This window comes from Eurosta solidaginis, chromosome X (assembly GCF_040869045.1).
Source record: "Eurosta solidaginis isolate ZX-2024a chromosome X, ASM4086904v1, whole genome shotgun sequence".
Lineage (NCBI taxonomy): Eukaryota > Metazoa > Arthropoda > Insecta > Diptera > Tephritidae > Eurosta > Eurosta solidaginis.
In genome coordinates, this window is record NC_090324.1 from 159,648,643 (window position 1) to 159,670,499 (window position 21,857).

Below are 21,857 nucleotides of genomic sequence, written 5' to 3' on the forward strand. Positions count from 1 at the left end.
TCAAAACAAAATGTTTCCAAACAACTTACATACATATATATGTATATGGAAAACAAAAATCCCTACCATATTAATCTTACTAAAATACATGTACATTTATGTATGAACATTTACACACTTGTTTACTAATAAACAAAGTTCTATGATCAGTACAGTGGATAACGACCCCGATATTTCTAGCTTAAGACTCAGCACAACTTTGGTTACGTAAATATAACTAAATAAATGAATATTAACAAATCAGCCCCAAACATACAAAAATATATGCACAAGTTACGTTCACGGGTGTTAGAGGGGGTGCACGCGAACGAATCAATAAATAGAAAAGATTTAAGGTTTTGTTATATATTTCTTTTTAATTATTTAACTTTTATTTAAACTTATATTTTTCTTTTCACATTTGAACATTAACACAACAATGACCATGAGACGATGGTATAGCACGATGAATACTCACTATGAATATTAACTAAGAGTTTTACTTATGATCTCTTTATAGCCTCTTTAATGAGACCGCTAAGCATTCGGTCAAATAGATAAAATCTTTTGGAAGTAAATCGAGAGTACTTATGAGTACATATTGAGTGCATAATGAGTGCATAATGAGGAGCTTGAGTTAGGTAATTAGTTTATGGTGAGAGTGAGAATGAACATACATAACTCGCCCACCGTAAAAAAATTCGCGTCTCTGCGAATGGCACGCTAAGATTAAGAGTGTAACTCGAAAATGACTGAAAAGCATATTAAGAGGATTATTTTATTATTTTGTAAAAAAAAAAAGTAGAAGTTTCAGTAATTTTCGAATTACGTATCTTATGCAAATTGTAAAACTTTTGGCTTTTTTTCTTTATCTATTCGACGAATTGTATTTCGAAATTACTATGATATTAAAATAATGTTTTGCGATAATGTAAAACATAGTAAATTAAATTTTTCAATTTTCATGCGTATATCTGCAAAGTGTAATGTTGAAGACATGGAGGAAGAAAATGTAATTGAATTCTAAAATACAATTTTCAAATTTTATATATGTAAATCTACTGTTATACTTACCTGAATTCTATAATAATTAACTATTCATATATGTATGTATACATAGCCAATGAATTAAGTTAATGAAGTAAAATACATATATACATATACTTACCTTAAATTCATACTCACCTAAAAATTGTATATCATAAATGCGAACGCCCTAATGCAAAATATATTATATCAAATTGGAAGAATACCGCTTCTTTGTCATGTACGTACCTTAGGTATACATATGTACATATACATACGTAAAGAAGTAAAAAACCAAAGGCTCAGCGGTCAGCGGCAAAACGGAGTTGTTCAGTTGTCGTTGAGCGCGCGGTGAAACCTTTATATTTTTTTCCTACTCCCCAAAGCGCTTGTTAATTTGATTTGTGCACTTTGAAGGTTAAATTAAAACCAAGAAAAGTATTCTTCCAAAGAAAGTTAGTTGTGAACGTATTAATATTAAATAAATATTATAAACCGTTTTATTATTTAAAATCGTGTGCCGTGTTAATTATTTAGTGGAAGGGTGATAAAAGGGCGTAAGTAGCCAACCCAGCTAGTAAGTTGCCCTCCGTAAGCACATTCGAGTGGCTAGTGAACCTTAAACATGGTCCTATCGGTGCCATAGGAAAATGAACCAGTGCTAAAAACGAAAAAAAAAAAACAGGAACAAATTGTTAAGTGCACACAAATAGAGTGATGGCAAAAACAAAAAAACAAAAAACCTATAAAATCAACAGTGAAAATCAGTAAAAAGTATTGAAAACCTGGAAAAAAGGAAAAGTGAATAAAAAAGAAATAATTATTTTCTGCAAAAAGGCCTAAAAATATATAGAAGTGAGAAAAATAAGGGTAACGTTGACATACATATAAAAGAAAACCTGAAAAGAGAAAATTTGGAATAAAGGTTTCGAAAAACATTGAAAAAATATATAAAGAAAGAAACAAGGGTTAAAACCAAAAGCTAGTGACCTGAAAAGAAAAATGTTCAAATATTTAAATTAAAACCTGGTGACCTGGAAAAAGAAAAAAATATATACATATACCCTAAAAGAAAAATATTAGAAACACAAAAGGGTCTAAAGTGAGAAATTAAAAATCATCAAATGTACAGTCGACAAAAATCAGCACCAGGAACCATAGCAACATCATCATTAACCAGCCGTTAGGAGAAATCCCCGTTACCCAGAAGAAGATAGTCCCGCAGCATACAAGGTAGTCCCAAGATTAAAGTAAGTGCCGTTAAATATTTTACCCCATAACCACATATATACATATCACTGTGTAGAAAGATTTGCATTTCCAAAATCCGCTAAGACATATAAGTCATACAAATTTTTAAATACATGCATATCACCCGTTTTATATACCAGCCCTTTTCACTTCGCTTTATATATGTAATATACTCACCGGCTACTTCCCGCTGCTAATTACCGTACCACGTAAATCTCCTTTCCCCAATTTGCATTCCGGTCAAAAAACAATATATTGGCGCCAACGTATGTGGACAGTCACCTCACACGCACGTTAATTCTGTTTCTCCCATTCCCCTCACTCAAAGCACACGAAAATCAAAACTTCCAAAAAATTGCAGTTAGCAATATACAAAAATATACTTGGGCTCAGAAGCGCTGAGACAAGTACATAATTTCACCCTCACCACAGCGTACAAAAAATCTGTACTCAATTTGCGTCACACATACATACTTGTATTCAGAGACGCTGAAGCAAGTGCATAAGTCGCCCTCTCAAAATTTATTTCATATAAAGGAATATATATACATACGTACACAATAGCCGCACAGTGAATCTGAATAGCAAAAAAACGCACAAAAATACACGGGGTACAAATCACAAAAAAAGTGGTCAAATTTTATTTATTCTCGAATAAAAATAGCCCCAAAATAAATAAATTACATAAAAAGGAATTATTATCTCCTTTAATAATAACTATTAATTATTATCTCCATTTAGTAACAATTTTAGCTATAAAGACCTCCTCGTGTACTCCTGATACATAAGCCCTTAAATATACTCTGGTGTACTTCTTAACACACAGGGCTTGAATTTTGAGTTCTAAGACACAATATCTCAAATCTACTCTGGTGGATTCCTTACACACAATATATTTAAAAAACCTATTGGACTCCGAATACAGTTTCTAGTAATACTCATAGGTATACTCCTTGCGACCCTTTGCGAACGAAATCCCACCCATTAAAAACAGCTTAACTTCAACGAAGCATTTATAATGGCTGACGAAAAAGGTGAAAAAACCAATACGCTTCCAGCACCCCAAGGACCTAAAACGCGATCAAAATCATTGGCAGAAGAAGAAGAGGTGACTCAATCAGTGAGGAAATGCCTATTCGAGATCGCAAAATTCGAAAAGTTTTGCGAGAAATATTGGAACTGCAATGAGGCAGATCACACAAAACCTAGTCTGCAAACTTACATGGAGGAACTCAATAGGCACGTATCCCTAATAGAACGAGCATATGAAGTAGCATACCTGAACCTCACGGATGAATGATCCATTGCATCTCTGGAAGAAAAATATGACACAGCGATGGGAACAAACATCAGCACGAAAGCTCGAATAAATGAGCTTCTCGCAACGTTGGAACCAACATCCAGCATTCAAATCCAGTCCCCACCTGTAGTAACCCTGAATAACCCCGAACCCTACCTCAAAGTCCCCGCGTGTGATACAGAAGTGTTTCACGGTGGTTATGAGACATGGCCGTCCTTTAGGGATATGTTTACGGCAGTATACATAAATCACCCTAAATTGTCCCAAGCCCAAAAACTTTACGATCTGAGACAAAAAACCAGAGGAAAAGCAGCCCTCATAATTCAAAAATTCGCCCTCAATGACCAAAATTTCGAGCTAGCCTGGGGTGCACTCAAGTCTAAATACGATAATCGAAGAATTCTTGTAGACAGCCAGCTTAAAAAGAAACCAGAACTAAAAGAAAAATATTCTGAAGTACTGGAAGAATATCTAACCATGAATCACATGGAACCCACTTCACCCCTCGAAATTATCAAGAAAAGCAAATACTACTCATTTTATTTGCCCCATCATGCTGTCATAAAGCCCGACAGCAAAACAACAAAAGTACGGATCGTTTTTAATGCCTCAAAAATCTCGCATTCTGGAAGTTCGTTGAACGACGTACTACACACTGGTCCGCCCTGCAGAACGACTTGATGCTTGTAATCCTACAATGGCGCCTCTACAAGTTCATTTTTAATGGCGACATCGAAAAGATGTACCGCCAAATACTCATACATTCAGAAGATCAGGACTATCAGCGAATCATAGTACGCAGGTCTCCAAAATCACCGCTCGAAGATTTTAAACTAAAAACAGTTACTTTTGGTGTGAACTGTGCCCAATACCTAGCAATCCGCACCCTCCATCAGCTAGCAGCAGACACCAACGATGAATTCCCCCTCGCTAGAAATGTTTTTCTAAACGAGACTTATGTAGATGACATCCTCTCTGGCGGATATAACCTACAGTCCACAATAAACTCCATGACCCAAGTTATCGAATCTCTGAGATTAGACGGTTTTCCTCTCAAGAAAATAACGGCTAATCACCCCGAAATACTCAAATCCATCCCAAAATCTGATCCCCTCGATGCAGATTTTCTAAAATTCCATGATGTCAGCTCCACAAAGACCCTTGGAATAAAATGGAACGCTATCAACGACTCATTTTCGTACTCGTATGACCCTCTACCAGCCCGACTCAAGGACAAAGCGACAAATATTATCAGCAATAGCGAAATTGTTTGACCCGGCAGGATGGCTAGCGCCAATTATGATATTAGCCAAGGCTCTCCTTCAACAACTCTGGTTGGAAGGAACGGACTGGGACGAAGAGATCAAACCTCTGGCCTTACACAAATGGAACACCTTTCGGGGAAATCTCGCAGCGATAGGTGACATAAAAATCCCCCGATGGGTCGACTTTTCTCCCGACAAACCATTTCAAATACACGGATTCTCTGATGCCTCAGAAAAAGCATTCTGCGCATGCGTGCACCTCAGAGTGCAGAGTAGCGTTAACGATTTCACTACAAATTTGTTAGTAGCAAAGAGCAAAGTAGCCCCTTTAAAAACTGTAAGCCTCCCTCGCCTCGAATTGTGTGGGGCAGTACTACTCTCAAAATTAGTCAAACAAATATGCTTTCATTTAAAACTGCCCCCATATGAGCTAAGTTTCTGGTCAGACTCCTCAATCGTGTTAGCATGGTTGGAAAAACCACCTCACATCTGGAAGACATACGTAGCAAACCGCACTGCGGAAATTCTCAAAAATGTCGGCAATGTTACCTTGCGCCATGTGTCAAGCGGCGACAATCCAGCAGACCTTGGAACACGCGGATGCAAACCCCAAGAGCTAGCTGAATCCTCCGTATGGTGGAAAGGCCCGGAGTGGCTATCCAAGTCTCCCGATTTCTGGCCCAAAGCGGGTCCTCAAAATTCCAGTCCACCAGAACAAAAACGTGTCGAAGCATTACACACCGGAGCGGCCCTGGATCCCTTAGAACGTTTCTCTTCATTCGCTAGGGCCCTCCGGGTTACCGCGTACATGTATCGGTTCGTCCACAAAGCGAAAAAACAACAAGTCCCTTCAACACATTCTCTCTCTCTAGAAGAGATTTGCTATGCAAAGGAACGCCTTATCATCGTAACTCAACAAATGTACTATGCGGAAGCAATCTCTTTATTAAAAGCCTCTAAGCCGATAAGTAGGAAGAGTCCGCTACTGCCATTGAACCCGATGTTAGACCAGAAGGAAATATTGCGTGTGAATGGACGCCTAAGTTATGCCCCACTCAGTGATAATGAACGTCATCCGATCATCATTCCCGAATCCTCAAAATTGTGTACCCTCTTCCTCGACTTTACTCACAATCGTCTATTTCACGCAGGAAACCAACTCATGCTTCGGATGGTACAGCAAGAATATTACATTCCGCGCCTGAAACAAAAAATAAAGTCATATATTTTCCACTGCAAGACTTGCACGATCCACAAGCAGAAGATGAATTCCCAGATCATGGCACCGTTGTCAGCCGAACGGGCAACGTACACTGTCCCGTTCCACATGACAGGAGTCGATTTTGCTGGACCATTCCTCGTCAAAACCTCTATTCTACGACGCGCCTCCTACTCCAAAGCCTATGTCTGCGTCTTTGTTTGTTTTTCAACTACAGCCATATATCTTGAGGTCTGTTCAAACTTGACAACCGAAGCGTTTAGAGCAGCCCTTGTGCGTTTTGTGGGCCGCTGCGGAATGCCGCACAAAATCATGTCCGAGAACGGCAAGAAGTTTATCGGCGCTCACCGAGCAATGCAAAGGGAAATCCCTCTTTTTCTCCAAGAAGCGGGTTAAAACATCGCCGAAAAATATGCTCCTCAAGGCCTTTCTTGGCAGTTCATTCCACCATATGCTCCTCACATGGGTGGGCTAGGGGAAGCAACAGTTAAAAGTTTTAAAACCCATTTAACAAAAGTAGCCGGTAATCATAAGTTCTCCTTTGAAGAATTCACGACCCTCATCGTGCGTATTGAAGGAGTCCTCAACTCCAGACCTATTTCTCCCATGTCGGAGGACCCTACAGACCTACTCGCGCTAACGCCAGGACATTTTCTCCGTGGTGCCCCCCTGCTGTCCCTGCCGGAAGCCAATGCAGAAAATCTTAATCCAACTCGTAAATGGCAATTACTTAAAGTCTTACACCATTAATTCAGCAACCGCTGGAAGAACGAGTATCTTCAACAACTGCATAAACGACAAAAAAGGAAAACATCTCAGACGAACCTGAAAGAAGGCGATCTAGTCGTTGTTAAAGATGATCTGTTGCCACCCAATGAGTGGCGTCTCGGACGCATTTCAAACTACATGCAGGTCCCGATGGAAATGTTCGCGTCCTCGATATTCGTACTCAAAATGGAGTAATAACGCGGAACATCACCAAAATCTGTTTACTGACCCCGTCCTAATTCTCTTGCCTTTTTCTTCCCAGCTAGAACTATCTTATCCTCAGTTCAACCTTCAATTTACCCTAATACTGAGTTCTTTTTCTCTTTATTCTTAAACGTTTTCTCTACAGATCTCATTATGGAACTTGGAAAATGCCGTCTGTGCTACCGCCCCCACTCTTTGCGCCATTGCCATGCGTTTTTGGCCATGACCCCAGCAGAGCGATATGAGTCTGAACGCGCCCATCGTTACTGCATAAACTGCTAGCCACATCTCACACCACAGGGGCGTGCACTTCCACCGGCAGCTGCCGCCATTGTGAAAGAGCTCGTCACACCCTGTTGCATCGGCCCAATATTGCAACAGCAACACGCAATCGACGTCCAACACCTCCACCACCCATACGCCATAGGCGTGATGATCGACGTGGAAGAACCAGGCAGCATGCCATTGAACGACCAGCGGCGCGCTTACAAAGCCGCAGCGCCAACCAACGTAATCTGAGGAAGTTAGTCAACCAAGCGAAGAGTACGCTCCATCAGCTTCAAGAACTCCTGCATTCGTCCACTTCGCAGGCCCGGCGCCATAATGAAGACATGGAGGAAGAAAATTTAATTGAATTCTAAAATACAATTTTCAAATTTTATATATGTAAATCTACTGTTATACTTACCTGAATTCTATAATAATTAACTATTCATATATGTATGTATACATAGCCAATGAATTAAGTTAATGAAGTAAAATACATATATACATATACTTACCTTAAATTCATACTCACCTAAAAATTGTATATCATAAATGCGAACGCCCTAATGCAAAATATATTATATCAAATTGGAAGAATACCGCTTCTTTGTCATGTACGTACCTTAGGTATACATATGTACATATACATACGTAAAGAAGTAAAAAACCAAAGGCTCAGCGGTCAGCGGCAAAACGGAGTTGTTCAGTTGTCGTTGAGCGCGCGGTGAAACCTTTATATTTTTTTCCTACTCCCCAAAACGCTTGTTAATTTGATTTGTGCACTTTGAAGGTTAAATTAAAACCAAGAAAAGTATTCTTCCAAAGAAAGTTAGTTGTGAACGTATTAATATTAAATAAATATTATAAACCGTTTTATTATTTAAAATCGTGTGCCGTGTTAATTATTTAGTGGAAGGGTGATAAAAGGGCGTAAGTAGCCAACCCAGCTAGTAAGTTGCCCTCCGTAAGCACATTCGAGTGGCTAGTGAACCTTAAACATGTAATTTTTCCTTTTTAAAACTTTCTTTTTAAATTAAAAATACATATTTACGACTTTTTTTTGAAATTTGGGGTTTAAGTTTTGACAGTGTATACATACGTTTAGATATTTGCATATTCATGTTTCGCTTTTTAATTTTTTAATTTTGTTATAAAAATACAGTCGTTATTGTTATTAAAATATATATGTACATAGATACATAAAAATATAAACATAAATATATACAAGGGTAACATTCACAAAGTTTTGTGAGGCCTTTTGATCTGAGCTATGCCAATTTTATTTGGGTAACTAGAAGGTAATTTTATAAATCTTTTGGCAGTTTTATTCCTATTAGCAAGAGGGTTTTTCATATATGTAAACTGGTTGTTAAAACTCGGTACTTTTTCTCTTTTTGAGTTAATTTTTTCTATAGTTTGTTTTTTCTTTTCATAGGTAAAACTTTTTATTTTCTCAAAGTCAATATCATTTCTGTTAATAAAATCTATAGGTTTTACATTAGTTGAACTGTGTACCGAATTATTATAAAAGCCAATAGCTTTAATCACAACTTCTACTTCCAATGTGTTTTGCGTATTTTTTAAAATGCGTATATGTTCTAGTAATGTGGAATGCAATCTTTCAACATCTGCATTACCAGTGTGACTATTTGGCGTATTAAAATGAGGAATAATATCATTTTCCCTGCAAAATAATCGTATAGACGCGTTGTTAAAATAACCATGCAAACCTTTCTTGTAGTTTGATTTTTATGGTGACCATGTTTCTGTCTGGTAATTTATGTACAGATGCTAACTTGGTGAATCTATCAATCGTGGTCAAAAAGCATGAACGAAAACAATAAAATATGTCGGTGTGCACTATCTCATTGGGACCTCCAGTAGTCTGTGTATGATTAATTAGTTTTTTCAATGGTTTTCTAGCATATTTACTCTCATTGCATATATCCCAACTGTTAATAAATCTGTTTATTATCTTTTTTAAATTTGGGTAAAATTATTTCAACTTCATTTGCTCATAATTTTCTAAGATACCTCTATGGTTACTTTCAATGTGAACTTTATCTATTATTTCTAACGGGTAATTCTGAATGAATTCCTATTGTTCCTTTCTTTATGTGCCTTCTGAATAAATCACATAAATAAGTGTTATTACTTACATCGCATTCTTCTATATATATTATACGGTATTTATTATATAAAACTTCGCTCGCTATGTTCTTGTTATGAACTAGTCGAATTTGGGTAGTATATTTGTTGACAATTGAATCTGAAATAAGGAAATGGTTATTTTGATTTTCGAGTGCTGAATGCACCGTATCTATAGAGTTCTCAAACAAAGACTTTATATCTAGGTTTTCCTCCTTATGTATTTGTTTTCGACTAAGAAAGTCGGCTACATTATTTTCCTTGCCTCTGAGATATTCCACTTCAAACTCGTATTCGCTGAGCAAAGTTTTCCAACGTAGAATGCGTGCGAGTTATGAGTCCGAGTACGAATTGAAATAAAATATATATTTACGAGCAAGAGCTCTTTTCAGTTTCGTTTATTTTCAGAACTATCTTTACATTTCAAATCTTACATCTATTTATACTATTTCTAAATGCTATTTGTATTGTGATAAAGTTGTCCTTGAAAATACTTTATTTGTTACTCTAAACTGTTAACATGTTTCTGTATAATATTTTAATGTTTTATTTTATGCGAAGAACAAAGAATATGCTTATTTAGGTTATTACCATGCTATCGAGCAAGGTCAAGGGTTTTTGTGTGTGAACAATAAAAAGGACATATGTATGTGTTTACAAAGTACAAAGATTTGTTTTAATTGTTGTTTACCTTAAAATACATTTTACTTGTGTAGCCATTCTATTTAAGTATTATCTGCATCATTGCAGTTACACACACACACACACATATATATATACATATATACATATATCTATTAGTGTGTGCTTTATGTAAGTTTTATATATGTATATACTAAAAAGATAGCAAGTGAGACTGTCACTAACTCCCCTACCTCTTAAAACGGAGCGTCCCCGTTACGCTGCTACTACGTGTTGCTGTTGAAGACGATTCATTTCGATTTCATATAATTCATCCATTTCCTTTTGTCTGTGTAGTATTTTTTTATTTTCGTAGTATTGACAGAGGTGTACCATACCATAAGTGATGACTACCAAGGTTAAGAATCCCATTATGATGAAGAACGTAAACTTAAAGGATTTTCTTCAATAGGTATCAAAAATGTTGAAAGTTCTTGAATGTTGCTGAATTTATAGTTTGAGTTTGAGGAAAGGATACGGAGTACTTCAAGTCTTTCGCTATGTAAATTGTGTACAACTTCTTTGATTTGTTGTTGATGGTTATGGTACGTGATGTTATCGATGCTCGTGGATTCTTTAAAGCTTAGCAATTTCGGGCCTGATATAGGCATGTTGTTCCAAGTATGCTGGTAATCTGTCAAGATATGTCCATTCTCTAGGACACGGAGTGGAGCATTATTCTCGTGGATGGTTTCGCATTGTGCTGTTTTATCTTTTAATATTTTTATAGTACAGTTGTCAGCGGGTTCAGATTTACAAATAAAGTTACTCATAAAATTTCTACATTTAGATACTCTTTGATAATTGTTACATTTTTCGATCTTAGGGTCAAATTAATTTTACCATGCTTATGTGCTAATGGGTATACATTAAATAGGCTACATTTATTTTCAAGAACAAGATATTTGTATATTGCTACAATGGCTTGTTGCAGATAACAGATATGAATGTCGGCATATTCTAGTATATTAATTATTCTTTCGAACTGTGAATTAATTGTTTTTTTGAATATTATTATTTTCTATCAGCATATTAAGAGACGTTTTGATTTCTATAAGGTCATCGTGGGATCGCAAAACTCTGTTCTGCTTTTCTTGAAGGCGCTCTTTAATGTCAGGATACTCCCTTTGATTGAAGAACACGTCCTCGGGTTTCTCGTTCGTTACCGAATGAATTGTTTTGTTGTACTGTCTGACTGCTTCGTATATTTGCTCGTCGGGTGCTGAATTATGTTGATTTGCCAAAACTTTTGTTAGTTCGATTATGGTGCTGTGCGTCCGTTCAACTTGACCGTTTGTTGTCGAATGATATGCTGGAGTTTTAGTATGTGTTATTTGTAGTAGTTTGTAGATTTGTTGAGCACATATGCCAGTCAAGGTTGGTTCGTTATCGGTCATTACAAATTTTGCGTTTGGGTATGTTTGCGATAGTATTTCGTCAACGTATATGTATGTGCCTTTCTTTGATTTTATTTGTCTTAGGTAGCAGAATTTAGAATATTTGTCAGTTGAACTAATGTACATGTTATTGCTCATATAAAATATGTCTAAGTGTATGTATTCGCCTACCTTGTTTGGTATTGGTGTTGAACCGATTGGTTGTTTATTTGGTCGGCGTTCATATTTGTTTGTGAGGCAAATTTCGCAGTCCTGTACTTCCTTTTTACAAGCGTCACGTATATTCAGCCAGTAATATTTGAGCGAAATTTCCTGTGCGTTATTTCTGTAGTTTCTGTGAGCACGTCTGTGTGTGTCTTGTATAATTTGTCTTTGTTGTTCGATTTCGGTGATATCGTCTACCATTTTTTGAGCTAGCACAACTAATACATTTGGAAATGTGCTGATAATGTCGTTTTCGACGTAAAATAATATTTGCTCGTCTATTTGAAGAGCGTTAGTGACCTTTGGCATGATTATATTTTTTAATCTGTCTAATAATTCAGTTTTAGTGTTAAAGAAAAGTGTATGTCGGCTGTTGGTAAATATATTTTTGGAGGATATTTCGACGAGGTTCTGATCTGACTTTTTTATAATAATTTGATTTCTAAAGCTGTTTAATAGTTGCTTTACTCGTTTGAGTTTTTGTGTTGGGGAGCTTTGCGCTGAATATTGGGAGTCGGAATTTGATGTGTTGTTTATTTGCTGGCGAGAAAGGGCATCAGCGACAACATTCTGGTGTCCGGGTTTATAGACGAGTTTTGCACCATATTCCTCAATGAAATTTTTCCATCTTTTTAGTTTCGTGTTGGGGTTTTTTTCTGATATGGAGAAGATTAAAGACTGGTGGTCAGTGTAGATTGTTAAATCAGCTATACCATACAAGTAATTACGTAATTTTTGTAGTGACCACACAATCGCGAGTAACTCTTTCTCATTCGTGGAGTAATTCTGTTTTGTTTCGCTGAGCGTTCGCGAAATAAATGATATGGGTTTTTGGTTTTGAGATAGTACTGCTTCTATAGCGTAATTGCTAGCATCTGTGGTCAATTCAAAAGGTTTGTTAAAATTTGGTTGGAAAAGTTCAATTTGCGCTTGTAGTTCTACTTTTATTCTTCTCAGTGCTTCTAGTGCAGGTTTGTCTAAGGTAATTTTTATTTTTGCGCTTTGATTCTTTGATATACCACCATTCTCTCCTCTGAGGAATGTAGTGAGTGGTTTGACGATAGCTGCAAAGTTCTGTATAAATTTTCTATAATAACTTGCAAGACCTAAGAAGGACCTGAGTTCCTTCAGTGTTGTAGGAATAGGAAAGTTTTTAATAGTCTGTACTTTTGCAGGGTCAACTGTGATCCTGTTGTATTTAATTATATGCCCTAGGTACTCCACAGAGTCCTGGAAAAAGTGAGATTTCTCATTGGAGATTTTCATGTTGGCCTGGTGAAAGGCGTTTATAATTATGCGGATGTGCTCGATATGTTCTTCAGGTGAGGAAGAGTAAATTAGAACATCGTCTATATAAACGTATGTGAACTTGCCGATATATGGTCTAAGGATGTCATCTACACATCTTTGAAAAATGGATGGAGCATTTTTCAGACCGAAAGGCATTCGAAGAAACTCGTATTTAGCTCCATTTACACTAAAGGCTGTTTTTTCTCTATCATATTCTTTAATGAGGATCTGATGGAAGCCAGATTCTAAGTCTAGAGTTGTAAATACTTTCGCATTGCCTAAATTCTGTATAGTCATAGCTACGTCGGGAATATGGTATCTATCTGTGATAGTTTGGGCGTTCAGCTTCTGAAAGTCTACAACCATTCTGCGCTTAGGTTTCCCTTGTTCATCGGTACCTCTTTTAGCGACTGTCCAAATGGGTGAATTGTATGGACTTTTGCTGGGTTGGATTATTCTATTATCTAGAAGTTTACTAATTTCTATATTAATGAATTCATTATCTGAAATAGGGTAGAGATATTGTTTGGTCCAAATAGGGTCTTCAGATTTTGTCCTAATGGTAGCTTCTACTGTGGTTGTATAGGGTAGTACTGCGTTAGTGTTTTCATTTTTTTGTATAATTTTGTCAATTTCTGCCCTGTATTTTTCATTGCTAAGCGTATAGTTAATTTTTTGTTCTACTTTTAAAGCCTTCTTTTTTTGATATTTTGGACTATAATCAAATAAACTAATTTCTGCCTTTATTTGGCGTAATCCCTGCTCTCCGAGTATCATGTCAAAGTCTTTTAATTCTTTAAAGAAGGTTAAATGATGCCCGTACATCGTTATTATTTTTTTAGAGTTTATAATTGAACAACCATGTAATGTTTTGGTTTTAAATGGTTTCATTTTTATTGATTTTCCTATGTTACAATTTATATTTATGTAATTGTTAGTGGAACCAGTGTCGACTAATAAGGTAACGGGCGTGCCGGTTAGGCCGCATTTTGTTTGTAAGCAAGGCAGCCCGTTTACTCGCCTAAAAAAGTACTACCTGTTTCATATTGTTCTTCATAATTTGATATTTCTACAGACTCTAGATCTTCTTTATTTAATTGGTTTAGTCTCTGGAATTTCCTATCTTGCTGATTATTCGCATTATTGTAGTTAGAAGACCTATCTCTCTTATATATATTGTTTGGTGTAAAATTATTTCGACTTACGACATTATGTTTTGTTGTTTGGATATATTGTACCGAATTGTCCACGTCCATTGGGATAGGTGCGGGGTGTTGTTATTGTTGTGGAGCGAAACGGTTCCTATTATAGTTTGTGGATCGCATGTATTTTTTTGACGGATCTACTTCCATTGGTTGGTGCTATTGCGAGGGTGCAGTTTGCTGGTATTGCACCTGTACGTTGGGTCTGTACCTTCGAGATTCCTCGTTGTATCTTCTGTTTGGTGGATGTTGATGCTGCGGCGCATTGTATTGTCTTTGGTGGTATTGCGGAACGTCGAACTGTGAGTTTGCGTTGTCGTGATATATTGTGCTCGCGATAGCGTAAGCGGTCTCTAAATCTTTTGGGTTGTGGCTATAGAGGGTGCCGCTTATATATTTGCTATTCAGGCCGAGGATAAATGTCCTGACTGCCTCTTGATTTGCAAACTGTTGCACAGCTGTCGGGGTTTCTGAATTTTCCGTCTCCACTTTCGTCAGTGCAAGGTTTAGTGACTTGCTGATTTCGGAATGGAATTCTGCTAGTGTCCTTTTACCCTGTGTTATTTTTCTCATTTCCTCCAAAAGTACATATAAATATGTTGCAGCATAGTTTTTTATATTCTCCATATGTTTCCAAGCACGTTTTCTCCATGACCTGTACTGGTTTTTGTCGCCTGTGAAAATTGGTAACGCCTTGAAAATCTCCAAGTTTATTTGTGACGCATCGGTGATATTTGGCGTGCAGTCCTGGTGTTGCTCTGTGACTATGACGTTAGGTTTTCTGCTGATTTCGAGAGACTTAATCCTCTCTTGGTTTTGAGTTTGGGTTGTTGTTAAGGCAGCTACTAGTGCCCTTAAGTTTGCTATCTCCTGTGCACTCATTTCTGCGTCTGATAACCGTGTTGAATCAAAAATGTGTTGTCGCTTTTTTCTCGATGCCAGCTTTTTGTTGTTTCAACTTAATTTTTTCACTTTGTTCGAGTTTTTCGTTAATTATTTATGCACTTTTTTCAAACGTTAGTGCTGGAAATCTTATTTCCCGTGGAATTAGTTTTCTTTTATAATTTTCACATATGATTATAAAAGTGGCTTAAAAACGGTTGAGCCCCCAGTTATGAGTCCGAGTACGAATTGAAATAAAATATATATATTTACGAGCAAGAGCTCTTTTCAGTTTCGTTTATTTTCAGAACTATCTTTACATTTCAAATCTTACATCTATTTATACTATTTCTAAATGCTATTTGTATTGTGATAAAGTTGTCCTTGAAAATACTTTATTTGTTACTCTAAACTGTTAACATGTTTCTGTATAATATTTTAATGTTTTATTTTATGCGAAGAACAAAGAATATGCTTCTTTAGGTTATTACCATGCTATCGAGCAAGGTCAAGGGTTTTTGTGTGTGAACAATAAAAAGGACATATGTAGGTATGTGTTTACAAAGTACAAAGATTTGTTTTAATTGTTGTTAAAATACATTTTACTTGTAGCCATTCTATTTAAGTATTATCTGCATCGTTGCAGTTGCACACACACATACATATATATATATATATATATATATATATATATATATATATATATATATATATATATATATATATATATATATATACACATATCTATTAGTGTGTTTTTTATGTATGTTTTTATATATGTATATACTAAAAATATAGCAAGTGAGACTGTCACTAACTTGCGCTTGGATCTTGCATAGAGTACAACCATTTTAAAGGCTTATGATCCGTTTGTACCAGGAATGACCGCCCGAACAAATATGGTCTGAAATGTTTCACCGCCCACACTATCGCTAATAACTCCTTCTGCAGAGTATGATAGCGTTTTTCGAAGCCGTTTAATGTGCGACTAGCAAAAGATATTGGTTTGTTATTTCGACTAAGAACCGCGCCTATCGATACATTGCTGGCATCAGTAGTTACCACAATTTTTTTTGAAAAGTCAGGAAATGCTAAGAGTGGAGGTGAGGTCATTATAAGCTTTAATTTGTCAAAAGCTTCAATATATTTAATATCTTTCATATTAATCTTTTCGTTCTTTTTCAGATATTTTATTATAGGGGCAGCGATCATAGAGTAATTCTTGATGAATTTGCGATAATACCCAGTCAGACCTAAAAAGGACTGAATTTCTTTGACAGTTCGTGGTAGCTTTATACTTTGTATAGCTTCTATTTTTTCGGTATTCGGCTTAATACCTTCCGGAGTAATGATATGCCCTAGAAATTCTGTGTATCTTGAGAGAAAGTTACATTTTTCATATTGAATTTTCAGGTTGTTTTCTGCCAACCTATTGAATATTTTAGTCAAACTCTCAAAATGCTCTTTTATGGAGGTGGAGAATATCAATATGTCATCCATATAAATTATACATATTTTATTGATATAACCGCACAGAACTGTATTCATCATACGCTGGAATGTGGCGGGTGCGTTTTTCAGGCCAAATGGCATACGAGTAAATTCATAATGCCCACTTGGACCTGAAAAAGCAGTTTTTTCGATATCGTTTTCGCTCATCAGAATTTAGTGGAATCCCTTAGCCAAGTCGATTGTGGAAAAATATTGTGCTCGCCCTAGCTTTTCAAACAGTGATTCTACGTTTGGTATAGGGAACTTATCATCGATTGTTAGACTATTTAGCTTCCGAAAATCTATTATCAAACGCCATTTTTTTTACTACCAGGGTTCGATTTTTTCTCCACAATCCATAATGGCGCGGTATATGGAGATCTACTTGGCCTAATGATTCCGTTTTTTAGCATAGATTCTAATTGACTATTTATTTCCTCTTCCAGCGCATAGGGATACCTATAATTTTTTACGTAAATAGGGGCATGATGTTTTGTTATAATCTGGTGTCTGACTGTTTCTAAGGCTGGTAGATATTGCCCATCTTGGAAAAATATGTTTTTATATTTCAATATAAATTGCTTTAAGAGCAGCTGATCTTCAACGTTCAAATCTTTTTTAAATAATGCATCTGTATTAAAGCTAATATCGTCAAATGCAAAATTATCCGGGTAAGTGTCTGTCTGAGAGCAATAAGCGTAGAAACCCTTATCATTGGCTAAGTATGTGTTAGTGCAATTATCAACGAAATGTATTATTTTATTGTTGACGTTAATGACTTTTAATGAAAAATCAATTTTGATTTTTAAAGGGATAAGAATATTTAAGCCAAGTATGCATTGGAAAGGTTTATTAGTAAATTTCAATAATTTAATGGACATTGTCTCTCCTTTATTAATGGCAAACTCCAAAGGTATATTGACGATGACTTCTTCTAATATTATATCAGACGCAAAAAGTGTTTTTACTAGGATAGGTTTTTCTAAATTTCTGCGATGACGAAAATTTTTAAATATCTCAAAATCTCCCAATGTGGTTGCTGATCCGGTATCTACCAAACACCTAACCATAGTATTATTAATTTTTAAATCTATTAGGGGTAAGTTGGTTGAAGAGGAAAAAGCTGAAAATTTTCGTATTTTTCAATATTGTCCACTTCCATTGGCACAACAGGTGATTGTTGGTTATATCTCGCATTGTTGTTAAACCTACCGGAATTATTTACGTTTCTATAGTTTCTTTGGTCATTAAATTTGCGGGTATTTCCACTAGCGTTACCTCTACCATAACCGTTACTATTAAAATGAGGATTAGTTTGGACATACTTACCATAACCATTACTAAAGTTGCCAGAAGAATTATTACGGTAATTATTAACATTTTCATAATTTTGATTAGCACCAGGGTGTGTGTTATAGTTACCAGAGCTATTTGAGTTGCCTCTATTGAAATGTATATTATTCCGATTGCCGCTATTTGCATTTTTATTTTGGTCAAACACATTGGAATTATTAGAAAAATTGTGTGAAAAACTATACGGATATTTATTATTCTTTGTATGGGAAGCCATGTTTTTTACACTGTTATTTATTTTAAAATCTGTTAACATATTATTTTCTATATAATACGTAAATGCTTTTTCCATATTAGTAATTTGATTTTGCAACAACAGAGTTTTTACGTTGAAGGGCAAAAATTGTAGATAAATGTCAAATATTAATTTTGAATTATTATATGGTGTATACAAAATGTCATTTTCTCCTTCCAAATAATATTTAGTGTTCATTGACAATAAAATAGATCCGAGCTTACTATGTAAATCTTTAACATCTATGGCCCTAATAATCATCGCCTAATTTCTTAAATTTAAAAAGGTTTTTTTTATACCAAATTCTTCCTTCAATTTGTTGAGGATGTCATCAAAACTCGGCTCATAAAGTTGATGGATTACGTGCAATTCTCGCCCTTTCAACTTTGGATATAATGTATTTTTCTCCGTCATTCGTAAGCGACAGTATTGTTGCAACATCTCTCAAATAGTGAGTTAGTGTATACTCGCTTTTTCCGTCAAAAAATGGTACACTTCTGGCCTCTCTTAATGCTTCTGCTAAACTTAATGCCATTTTATGGTTTTTGCTTGGTTTGTCTATTTATTTGTTTGATTTTATTTAAGTATTTAATTTTTTAGATATTTTCTAATATCTTCCTTTTTGCTCAGTTGGTTGTGTTTTTTAAATTTATGTTGATCAAATGTCTCAATTGATTATGTTTTTTTGCTTATTTAAAATGTTCGATGGTGGTTACAACATGTATATAATGTAGGACAGTATAGCAACATACAAAGTGTATGCGAAAATTATATTTAACACTGGTTGCCTCGGTTACAGTTTCTGTTATGTTAACAGCTTATGTTCATCGGCACATAGGGACAACAGATATTTCTTACAGCTCGTTTCAGTTAAAGCTTTGTTATTATGTTAGCAGCTCAAGTTTAGCGGCAACAATGTTTAGGTACATTTGTATTGTTTTTTTTTTCTATGAGAATATAATACGATATTCGTGTTTTGGATATTTATACTACCTAACTGTTACGATTTCTCATATTGGGGATGAAATGCACTTTTTAAGCAATTTTTTGCTTTTGTATTTTTTGAATTTTAAATGTTATTGCGGTATTTTATTTTATATGATTTCCGCCGCAATATATGTATGTATATATGTACAGTCACAATACTTCAAGTTTAGATCTTTACTGTATTTTTAAAAAATTTCTGTACTTTTATTTAGTAGTTTGAATAAAGTTATTTTAATTTTAATTAGATGGCGCGATGATAGATTTTAAGCTTGAATTTTTCTCATCTACCCCATTTAAATTGCCACACCACTTATGTATGTACGTGCGTCTTTAACAAGTACGATTTTGGTTTCTTTGCATAATTTTTTATACAATGCTTTTTTGTTTCGCACATAACTTTTCAAAAGTTTTTTATTTGAAAGTTCGGAGTTTTTAATTATTTAAAATATTTTATCTTTTATTTCACTCCGTTTTTTACCTCGTCGCCAGATACGTTCACGGGTTTTAGAGGGGGTGCACGCGAACGAATCAATAAATAGAAAAGATTTAAGGTTTTGTTATATATTTCTTATATAACTTTTAAATTATTTAAATTTTATTTAAACTTATATTTTTCTTTTCACATTTGAACACTAACACAACAATGACCATGAGACGATGGTATAGCACGATGAATACTCACTATGAATATTAACTAACTTAGAGTTTTACTTATGATCTCTTTATAGCCTCTTTAATGAGACCGCTAAGCATTCGGTCAAATAGATAAAATGTTTTGGAAGTAAATCGAGAGTACTTATGAGTACATATTGAGTGCATAATGAGTGCATAATGAGGAGCTTGAGTTAGGTAATTAGTTTATGGTGAGAGTGAGAATGAACATACATAACTCACATATGCATCTACACACACATAAAAATATGTACGTATACATACATGTGCATGCGCATATGTACAAGCGATGAGCGTGAGATAAACAGACTTTTTTATACTCAGTTGAGCAGAGCTCACAGAGTATATTAAGTTTTATTGGATAACGGTTGGTTGTACAGGTATAAAGGAATCGAGATAGATATAGACTTCCATATATCAAAATCATCAGGATCGAAAAAAAATTTGATTGAGCCATGTCGGTCTGTCCGTCCGTCCGTCCGTTAACACGATAACTTGAGTAAATTTTGAGGTATCTTGATGAAATTTGGTATGTAGGTTCCTGAGCACTCATCTCAGATCGCTATTTAAAATGAACGATATCGAACTATAACCACGCCCACTTTTTCGATATCGAAAATTTCGAAAAACCGAAAAAGTGCGATAATTCATTACCAAAGACAGATAAAGCGATGAAACTTGGTAGGTGCGTTGATCTTATAACGCATAATAGAAAATTAGTAAAATTTTGGACAATGGGCGTGGCACCGCCCACTTCAAGAAGGTAATTTAAAATTTTTCAAGCTGTAATTTGGCAGTCGTTGAAGATATCATGATGAAATTTGGTAAGAACGTTACTCCTATTACTATATGTACGCTCAATAAAAATTAGCAAAATCGGAGAAGAACCACGCCCACTTTTAAAAAAAATTTTTTTTAAAGTAAAATTTTAACAAAAAATTTAATATCTTTACAGTATATAAGTAAATTATGTCAAAATTCAACTCCAGTAATGATATGGTGCAACAAAATACAAAAATAAAAGAAATTTTAAAATCGCGTGGCCTCGCCCTTTTTCATTTAATTTGTCTAGGATACTTTTAATGCCATAAGTCGAACAAAAATTTACCAATCCTTTTGAAATTTGGCAGGGGCATAGATTTTATGACGTTAACTGTTTTCTGTGAAAATGGGCAAAATCGGTTGAAGCCACGGCCAGTTTTTATACACAGTCGTCCGTCTGTCCTTCCGCATGGCCCTTAACACGATAACTTGAGCAAACATCGACATATCTTTACTGAACTTAGTTCACGTACTAATCCGAACATACTTTATCTTGGTATAATAAATGAACGAAATCCGACTATGACCACGCCCACTTTTTCGATATCAAACATTACGAAAAATGAAAAAAATGCCATAATTCTATACCAAATACGAAAAAAGGGATGAAACATGGTAATTTAGTTGGTTTATTGACGCGAAATATAACTTTAGAAAAAACTTTGCAAAATAGTTGTGACACCTACCATATTAAGTAGAAGAAAATGAAAAAGTTCTGTAGTGCGAAATAAAAAACCCTTGAAATCTTGGCAGGTATTACATATATAAATAAATTTGCGGCATCCAACATATGATGTACTGGGTCACCCTGGTCCACATTTTGGTCGATATCTGGAAAACGCCTTCACATATGCAACTACCACCACTCCCTTTTAAAAGCCTCATTATTACCTTTAATTTGATACCCATATCTTACAAACACATACTAGAGTCACCCTTGGTCCACCTTTATGGCGATATCTCGAAAAGGCGTCCACCTATAGAACTAAGCCCCACGCCCTTTTAAAATACTCATTAACACCTTTCATTTGATACCCATATCGTACAAACATATTCTAGAGTCACCCCTGGTCCACCTTTATGGCGATATCTCGAAAAAACGACCACCTATAGAACGAAGACCCACTCCCTTTTAAAAATACTCATTAACACCTTTCATTTGATACCCATATTGTACAAACGCATTCTAGAGTCACCCCTGGTCCCCCTTTATG